Here is a 10000-nt window from a genome sequence, read left to right as displayed (position 1 = left end):
TTGACCAGGGACTATAGGGACAAAGTAGTGCACTACTTTTGACCAGGGACTATAGGGACAAAGTAGTGCACTACTTTTGACCAGGGCCTATAGGGACAAAGTAGTGCACTACTTTTGACCAGGGCCTATAGGGACGAAGTAGTGCACTTTTCTTGGATAAAAGTAGTGAACTATGTAGGGATTAGGGTGCCGTTGGTGACATAGACACTGTTTGGGTTTTTCATATTTATGCATCTTGAACTTTCTATTCCTGCTGTATAATGAATGTAAAGGTAGAAATGTATTTTTTTTAAATGTTGGAAACAATAAATGTAAATTTGGGATTGGTTAAATGTGAACTCCTCTTCATTGATCTATGAAATGTTCACTATGGTTGTGTTCCAATACCCAGACTTATCATTTTGGGTATACAAAAATAGGTTTTATAGTACGTGACATTTCTAAAATGGAGAATGATTTTAATGCCAGGATGCAGGAGGCTATACTCACTGGGTATGATTTTAATGCAGGAGGCTATACTCACTGGGTATGATTTTAATGCCAGGATGCAGGAGGCTATACTCACTGGGTATGATTTTGATGCAGGAGGCTATACTCACTGGGTATGATTTTAATGCCAGGATGCAGGAGGCTATACTCATTGGGTATTTCAGCTCTTACGAGTCGTTGTATGAAGCAATAGTGTAAACACTGCTCTTTCCATGACAGACTGTAAGGCCATTCTACTGCCAATGTTTGTCTATGGAGATTGCATGGCTGTGTGTTCTATTTTATACACCTGTCAGAAACGGATGTGGCTGAACTAGCCGAATCCACTCGTTTGAAGGGGTGTCCACATACTGCTGTATATATATATATATTTTATTATATTATATTTTACCAGGTAAGTTGACTGACACGTTCTCATTTACAGCAACGACCTGGGGAATAGTTACAGGGGAGAGGAGGGGCGATGAATGAGCCAATTGGAAGCTGGGGATGATTAGTTGGCCGTGATGGTATAAGGGCCATATATAGTGAGGCGGCTGGTAGCCTAGTGGTTAGAACGTTGGGCCAGTAACCGAAAGGTTGCTTGATAGAATCCCTGACCTGATAAGGTACAAATCTGTTGTTCTGCCCCTGAACAAGGCAGTTAACCCACTGTTCCCCAGTAGGCCGTCATTGAAAATAAGAATTTGTTCTTAACTGACTTGCCTATTTAAATAAAGGTTACATAATGTACGTACCTCACCAGAAACGCCACAATCGGTTTCTCCACTGTACCCAGACAAAATCTGATTTAATGCGTCGCTCAGTTATGTATAGAGGCATGTCATCGTGGGAATACTCTTCCACCAGAGGTTTAAAGTAAGTTTAGCTTTAAAAAAATAGATTAACAAAACATATTGTATCGCAGCGTCTCTCCTCTCTCTAAAGATCTACTTGAACTGTACCTGTTTGCCACATCTTCAATCTAAGCCTACGAGAGCGTGTGCCCTCAGGCCTCTAGGAAAGCTAAAGTCATTACGCTAACTAAGAACAGTAAAGCCCCCTTTCCTGGCTCAAATAGCCGACCAATCAGCCTGTTACCAACCCATAGTAAACTTCTGGGGAAAAAATGGTGTTTGACCAGATACAATGTTATTTCACAGTAAACAAATTGACAACAGAATTTCAGCACCCTTATAGGGAAGGACAACAAGCACTGCACTTACACAAATGACTGATGATTTGCTGAGAGAAATTGATGATAAAAATATTGTGAGGGCTGTTTTGTTAGACTTCAGTGCTGCTTTTGACATTATCGATCATAGTCTGCTGCTTTCAAAACGTATGTGTTATGGCTTTACACCCAATGCTGTATTGTGGATAAAGAGTTACCTGTCTAACAGAACACAGAGGGTGTTCTTTAATGGAAGCCTCTCAGATAGAATCCAGGTAGAATCAGGAAGTCCACAGGGCAGCTGTCTAGGCTCATTACTTTTTTCAATCTTTACTAATAAATAGCCACTGGCTTTGAGGAAAGCCAGAGTGTCTGTGCATGCGGATGACTCAACACTATACACGTCAGCTACTACAGCGACTGAAATGACTGCAACACTTAAAGAGATGCAGTTAGTTTCAGAGTGGGTGGCAAGGAATAAGTTAGTCCTTGTATTTGGGACAAATCATTCACTAAACCTCAACTAAATCTTCAAATAAATTATGTGGAAATTGAGCAAGTTGAGGTCATGGTCAAAACATATTGATACAACAGTAGCTAAGATGGGGAGAAGTCTGTCGATAATAAAGCGATGCTCTGCCTTCTTAACAGCACTATCAACAAGGCAGGTCCTACAGGCCCTAGTTTTGTCACATCTGGACTACTGTTCAGTCGTGTGGTCAGGTGCCACAAAGAGGGACTTAGGGAAAATTACAATTGGCTCAGAACAGGGCAGCGCGGCTGGCCCTTGGATGTACACAGAGAGCTGATATTAATAATATGCATGTCAATCTCTCCTGGCTGAAAGTGGAGGAGAGATTGACTTCATCACTACTTGTATTTATGAGAGGTATTGACATGTTGAAAGCACCGAGCTGTCTGTCTAAACTACTGGCACACAGCTCAGACACCCATCCATACCCCACAAGACATGCCACCAGAGGTCTGTCTAAACTACTGGCACACAGCTCAGACACCCATCCATACCCCACAAGACATGCCACCAGAGGTCTGTTTAAACTACTGGCACACAGCTCAGAGACACCCATGCATACCCCACAAGACATGCCACCAGAGGTCTGTTTAAACTACTGGCACACAGCTCAGAGACACCCATGCATACCCCACAAGACATGCCACCAGAGGTCTGTTTAAACTACTGGCACACAGCTCAGAGACACCCATGCATACCACACAAGACATGCCACCAGAGGTCTGTTTAAACTACTGGCACACAGCTCAGAGACACCCATGCATACCCCACAAGACATGCCACCAGAGGTCTGTTTAAACTACTGGCACACAGCTCAGAGACACCCATGCATACCCCACAAGACATGCCACCAGAGGTCTGTTTAAACTACTGGCACACAGCTCAGAGACACCCATGCATACCACACAAGACATGCCACCAGAGGTCTGTTTAAACTACTGGCACACAGCTCAGACACCCATGCATACCACACAAGACATGCCACCAGAGGTCTCTTCACAGTCCCCAAGTCCAGAACAGACTATGGGAAACGCACAGTACTACATAGAGCCAAGACTACATGGAACTCTATTCCACATCAAGTAACTGGTGCAGCAGTAGAATCAGATTTAAAAAGAACAGGTAAAAATACACCTTATGGAACAGCTGGTGTAACAGTGTAGCTTCCGTCCCCCAACCTGGGCTCGAACCAGGGACCCTCTGCACACATCAACAATTGACACCCACGAAGCATCGTTACCCATCGCGCCACAAAAGCCACGGCTCTTGCAGAGCAAGGGGAAAAACTACTTCAAGTCTCAGAGCGAGTGACGTCACTGATTGAAACTCTATTAGCGCGCACCACCGCTAACTAGCTAGCCATTTCACATCGGTTACACTGGGACTGTGAATCCACACAAACATAGGCGCATATACACACACACACACGATAGCATACACACTGTACACACACGTACACATGGATGTTTACTGTATATATGTGGTAGTGGTGGAGTAGGGGCCTGAGGGCACCTAGTCTCAATGTATTGTAATGTTTTTAAAATTGTATAAACTGCCTTAATTTTGCTGGACCCCAGGAAGAGTAGCTGCTGCCTTGGCAGGAACTAATGGGGATCCATAATAAATACAAATACTGTATATAACAATATGTATATAACAATATGAATATGTAGATATGAATAGTGTAAATCATATCATCATGTTGTTGCTTGGTGTCTTTCCAATGTACACTGAGTAGACAAAACATTAAGAACACGTGTTCTTTCCATGACATAGACTGACCAGGTGAATCCAGGTGAAAGATATGATCCCTTATTGATGTCACTTGTTAAATCCACTTCAATCAGTGTAGATGAAGGGGAGGAGACAGGTTAAAGAAGGACTTTTAAGCCCTGAGACATGGATTGTGTATATGTGCCATTTAGAGGGTGAATCAGTAAAGTATTTGCCTTTGGAACGTGGTATGGTAGTAGGTGCCAGGTGCACCGGTTTGGGTCTATCAAGAACTGCAACGCTGCTGGGTTTTTCACGCTCAACAGTTTCCCGTGTGTATCAAGATTGGTCCACCACCCAAAGGACATCCAGCCAATTTGACACAACTGTAGGGAGCATTGGAGTCAACATGGGCCAGCATCCCTGTGGAAACGCTTTCAACACCTTGTAGAGTCCATGTCATGATGAGTTGAGGCTGTTCTGAGGACAAAAGGGGGTGCAACTCAATATTAGGAAGGTGTTCCTAATGTTTTGTATACTCAGTGTATAACAAAGAACACTCCCCAGCACTCTATAGAAGAATATGAATATTTAATTTATAAAGCGCATTTTCCATTCTCATTATGCATCCAGCACTTTGATACAATGACTGAGCTTAAAGTGAAGAAAGAGAGACATAGAGAGAGAGAGAGAGAGACAGAGAGAGAAAGAGTGACAGAGACAGAGACAGAGACATAGAGGGAGAGAGCCAGAGACAGAGACAGAGACAGAGACATAGAGAGAGAGAGACAGAGAGACAGAGAGAGAAAGAGTGACAGAGACAGAGACAGACAGAGACATAGAGGGAGAGAGACAGAGCCAGAGAGAGAAAGAGTGACAGAGACAGAGACAGAGACATAGAGAGAGAGAGAGAGAGACAGAGAGAGAGAGAGAGAGAGAGAGACAGAGAGAGAAAGAGTGACAGAGAGAGAGACAGAGACACAGAGAGAGAGAGAGAGAGAGACAGAGAGAGAAAGAGTGACAGAGACAGAGAGACGAAGGTTTGAAGGGTGAGAGAAACAGGGAGGTCAGAGGTCAGAGGAGGTGACATGGATGAGGGTTTGACCCCAAGTCACCCTGAGCCATAACCCCCATATCATAAAATGTTTGTATTTTTATTCACCTTTATTTAACAAGACAAATCAGTTAAGAACAAATTCTTATTAACAATGACGGCCTACCCATTGCCAAAACCTAACCCGGACAAAGCTGGGCCAATTGTCCGTCGCCCTATGGGACTCCCAATCACGTCCGGTTGTGATACAGCCTGGAATCGAACCAGGGTCTGTAGTGACGTCTCAAGCACTGAGATTCAGTGCCTTAGACCGCTGTGACACTCGTGGGGTCTATTTGAAAGTATTTTCATCGTTTAGAAATGAAAGCACTTTATGTATCCAGTCCCCCCCCCACATTAAGGTGTCATAAGTATTCAGACAAATTCACTTATAGTGTATTAAAGAAGTCAAAAGTTTAGTATTTGGTCCCATATTCCTAGAACACAATGACTACATCAAACTTGGGATCACAAATTGGTTGGATGCAATTGCGGTTTGTTTTGTTCTCTTCAGACCATGTTTGAAGCCCAGAACAGAAACTAATGGTAAACAATGCACTGTGTAACTCTGTAGTGACTTCCATTGTTCAAGTGAGAACGACGACGTGTCTGAACACGTCTACATCGTGTGGATGATACCATGGTTACGGACAATCACCAGTAACGACGAGTGAGAAAGTCACAGATGCACAAGCATCATACCCACAAGAAAACCCCAACCTCCACTGTTATTGGTAATGGTGAGAGGTTTAGTGTGTTTTTTGGGGGGGGGACATGATTGTCGTGAAATCTGTAACTTTCTCACTCATCATTATAAACAATTCATTCATGATTATCCGTAATCATGGTAGCAATCAACACCAATGTAGAAGTGATCAGAAACATATTACATTCCTACCACACAACAACAAGTGACCACAAAATGACAATACATCATTTACCATTCACCTCCACTGGGCACAAAATCATCAGAAACAACCAAAACAAACTGCCAAACAGAATAAAGAACATTTTGTAGAGTCACAAGCTTGATGTAGTCACTGCATGTTGACATATAACACAACATTGTGGAAGAATTATGGGAATTCGAAAAAGCAACACAATGATCACCACCACTTGGTTGAGGCATGATGCTGGAGAAATGTAACCACTCCCAAATTCACAGACAGAACTATAGATCCAAGAACTGATCGTCTAGATTCACAGACAGAACTATGGGTACAGGAACTGATCGCCTAGATTCACAGACAGAACTATGGGTACAGGAACTGATCGTCTAGATTCACAGACAGAACTATGGATACAGGAACTGATCGTCTAGATTCACAGACAGAACTATAGATCCAAGAACTGATCGTCTAGATTCACAGACAGAACTATGGGTACAGGAACTGATCGTCTAGATTCACAGACAGAACTATAGATCCAAGAACTGATCGTCTAGATTCACAGACAGAACTATGGATACAGGAACTGATCGTCTAGATTCACAGACAGAACTATGGGTACAGGAACTGATCGTCTAGATTCACAGACAGAACTATAGATCCAAGAACTGATCGTCTAGATTCACAGACAGAACTATGGATACAGGAACTGATCGTCTAGATTCACAGACAGAACTATGGGTACAGGAACTGATCGTCTAGATTCACAGACAGAACTATGGGTACAGGAACTGATCATCTAGATTCACAGACAGAACTATGGGTACAGGAACTGATCGTCTAGATTCACAGACAGAACTATGGGTACAGGAACTGATCGTCTAGATTCACAGACAGAACTATGGATACAGGAACTGATCGTCTAGATTCACAGACAGAACTATGGGTACAGGAACTGATCGCCTAGATTCACAGACAGAACTATGGATACAGGAACTGATCGTCTAGATTCACAGACAGAACTATGGGTACAGGAACTGATCGTCTAGATTCACAGACAGAACTATGGGTACAGGAACTGATCGTCTAGATTCACAGACAGAACTATGGGTACAGGAACTGATCGTCTAGATTCACAGACAGAACTATGGATACAGGAACTGATCGTCTAGATTCATAGACAGAACTATGGATACAGGAACTGATCGTCTAGATTCATAGACAGAACTATGGGTACAGGAAGTAAACATCCATGACATCAACATTGGGTTTTCAAGCTGTATGGTAGTTGTTTACACTTGTAATTTTGGGTTTTGATGGGGTAGGACAGTTGAACTAAGCTCATGAATTACTAAATTACCAAGTTATATTCCTCAAGAATCAATGGCTACTTATCATTCATTTAAATGAAGAAGAAGAGGTGAAGATCCTGGATTGGCCCTTTTCAGTTCAGTCACGTCCTGATGAGTTGGAGGGGGTTCCATGGAATTACACAGAGAACTAAATAGAACTCTAGATATCAAGTCAACGTCACCTTCACCTACTGTAGTCCCCATTTCAGTCTACATACCTTCACCTACTGTAGGCCCCATTTCAGTCTACATACCTTCACCTACTGTAGGCCCCGTTTCAGTCTACATACCTTCACCTACTGTAGGCCCCATTTCAGTCTACATACCTTCACCTACTGTAGTCCCCATTTCAGTCTACATACCTTCACCTACTGTAGTCCCCATTTCAGTCTACATACCTTCTCCACCTACTGTAGTCCCCATTTCAGTCTACACACCTTCACCTACTGTAGTCCCCATTTCAGTCTACATACCTCACCTACTGTAGTCCCCATTTCAGTCTACATACCTTCACCTACTGTAGGCCCCATTTCAGTCTACATACCTTCACCTACTGTAGGCCCCATTTCAGTCTACACACCTTCACCTACTGTAGTCCCCATTTCAGTCTACATACCTTCTCCACCTACTGTAGGCCCCGTTTCAGTCTACATACCTTCACCTACTGTAGTCCCCATTTCAGTCTACATACCTTCTCCACCTACTGTAGTCCCCATTTCAGTCTACATACCTTCACCTACTGTAGTCCCCATTTCAGTCTATACACCTTCACCTACTGTAGTCCCCATTTCAGTCTACATACCTTCTCCACCTACTGTAGTCCCCATTTCAGTCTACATACCTTCACCTACTGTAGTCCCCATTTCAGTCTACATACCTTCACCTACTGTAGTCCCCATTTCAGTCTACATACCTTCACCTACTGTAGTCCCCATTTCAGTCTACACACGTTCACCTACTGTAGTCCCCATTTCAGTCTACATACCTTCACCTACTGTAGTCCCCATTTCAGTCTACATACCTTCACCTACTGTAGTCCCCATTTCAGTCTACATACCTTCACCTACTGTAGTCCCCATTTCAGTCTACACACCTTCACCTACTGTAGTCCCCATTTCAGTCTACATACCTTCACCTACTGTAGGCACCATTTCAGTCTACATACCTTCACCTACTGTAGTCCCCATTTCAGTCTACATACCTTCACCTACTGTAGTCCCCATTTCAGTCTACATACCTTCACCTACTGTAGGCCCCATTTCAGTCTACATACCTTCACCTACTGTAGTCCCCATTTCAGTCTACATACCTTCACCTACTGTAGTCCCCATTTCAGTCTACATACCTTCACCTACTGTAGTCCCCATTTCAGTCTACATACCTTCACCTACTGTAGTCCCCATTTCAGTCTACACACCTTCACCTACTGTAGTCCCCATTTCAGTCTACACACCTTCACCTACTGTAGTCCCCATTTCAGTCTACATACCTTCACCTACTGTAGTCCCCAATTTCAGTCTACATACCCTCACCTACTGTAGTCCCCATTTCAGTCTACATACCTTCACCTACTGTAGTCCCCATTTCAGTCTACATACCTTCTTCACCTACTGTAGTCCCCATTTCAGTCTACATACCTTCACCTACTGTAGTCCCCATTTCAGTCTACATACCTTCACCTACTGTTGGCCCCATTTCAGTCTACATACCTTCACCTACTGTAGGCCCCATTTCAGCCTACGTCTACATCACTCTACCTACTGTAGTCCCCATTTCAGTCTACATACCTTCTCCACCTACTGTAGTCCCCATTTCAGTCTACACACCTTCACCTACTGTAGTCCCCATTTCAGTCTACATACATTCACCTACTGTAGTCCCCATTTCAGCCTACGTCTACATCACTCTACCTATTGTAGTCCCCATTTCAGTCTACACACCTTCACCTACTGTAGTCCCCATTTCAGTCTACATACATTCACCTACTGTAGTCCCCATTTCAGTCTACGTCTACATCACTCTACCTACTGTAGTCCCCATTTCAGTCTACACACCTTCACCTACTGTAGTCCCCATTTCAGTCTACATACCTTCACCTACTGTAGTCCCCATTTCAGTCTACATACCCTCACCTACTGTAGTCCCCATTTCAGTCTACATACCTTCACCTACTGTAGTCCCCATTTCAGTCTACATACCTTCTTCACCTACTGTAGTCCCCATTTCAGTCTACATACCTTCACCTACTGTAGTCCCCATTTCAGTCTACATACCTTCACCTACTGTTGGCCCCATTTCAGTCTACATACCTTCACCTACTGTAGGCCCCATTTCAGCCTACGTCTACATCACTCTACCTACTGTAGTCCCCATTTCAGTCTACATACCTTCTCCACCTACTGTAGTCCCCATTTCAGTCTACACACCTTCACCTACTGTAGTCCCCATTTCAGTCTACATACATTCACCTACTGTAGTCCCCATTTCAGCCTACGTCTACATCACTCTACCTATTGTAGTCCCCATTTCAGTCTACACACCTTCACCTACTGTAGTCCCCATTTCAGTCTACATACATTCACCTACTGTAGTCCCCATTTCAGTCTACGTCTACATCACTCTACCTACTGTAGTCCCCATTTCAGTCTACACACCTTCACCTACTGTAGTCCCCATTTCAGTCTACATACCTTCACCTACTGTAGTCCCCATTTCAGTCTACATACCTTTACCTACTGTAGTCCCCATTTCAGTCTACATACCTTCACCTACTGTAGGCCC

This window comes from Salmo trutta, unplaced genomic scaffold, assembly GCF_901001165.1.
Source record: "Salmo trutta unplaced genomic scaffold, fSalTru1.1, whole genome shotgun sequence".
NCBI classification, from domain to species: Eukaryota; Metazoa; Chordata; class Actinopteri; order Salmoniformes; family Salmonidae; genus Salmo; species Salmo trutta.
Note: the sequence above shows the minus strand (reverse complement) of the source record.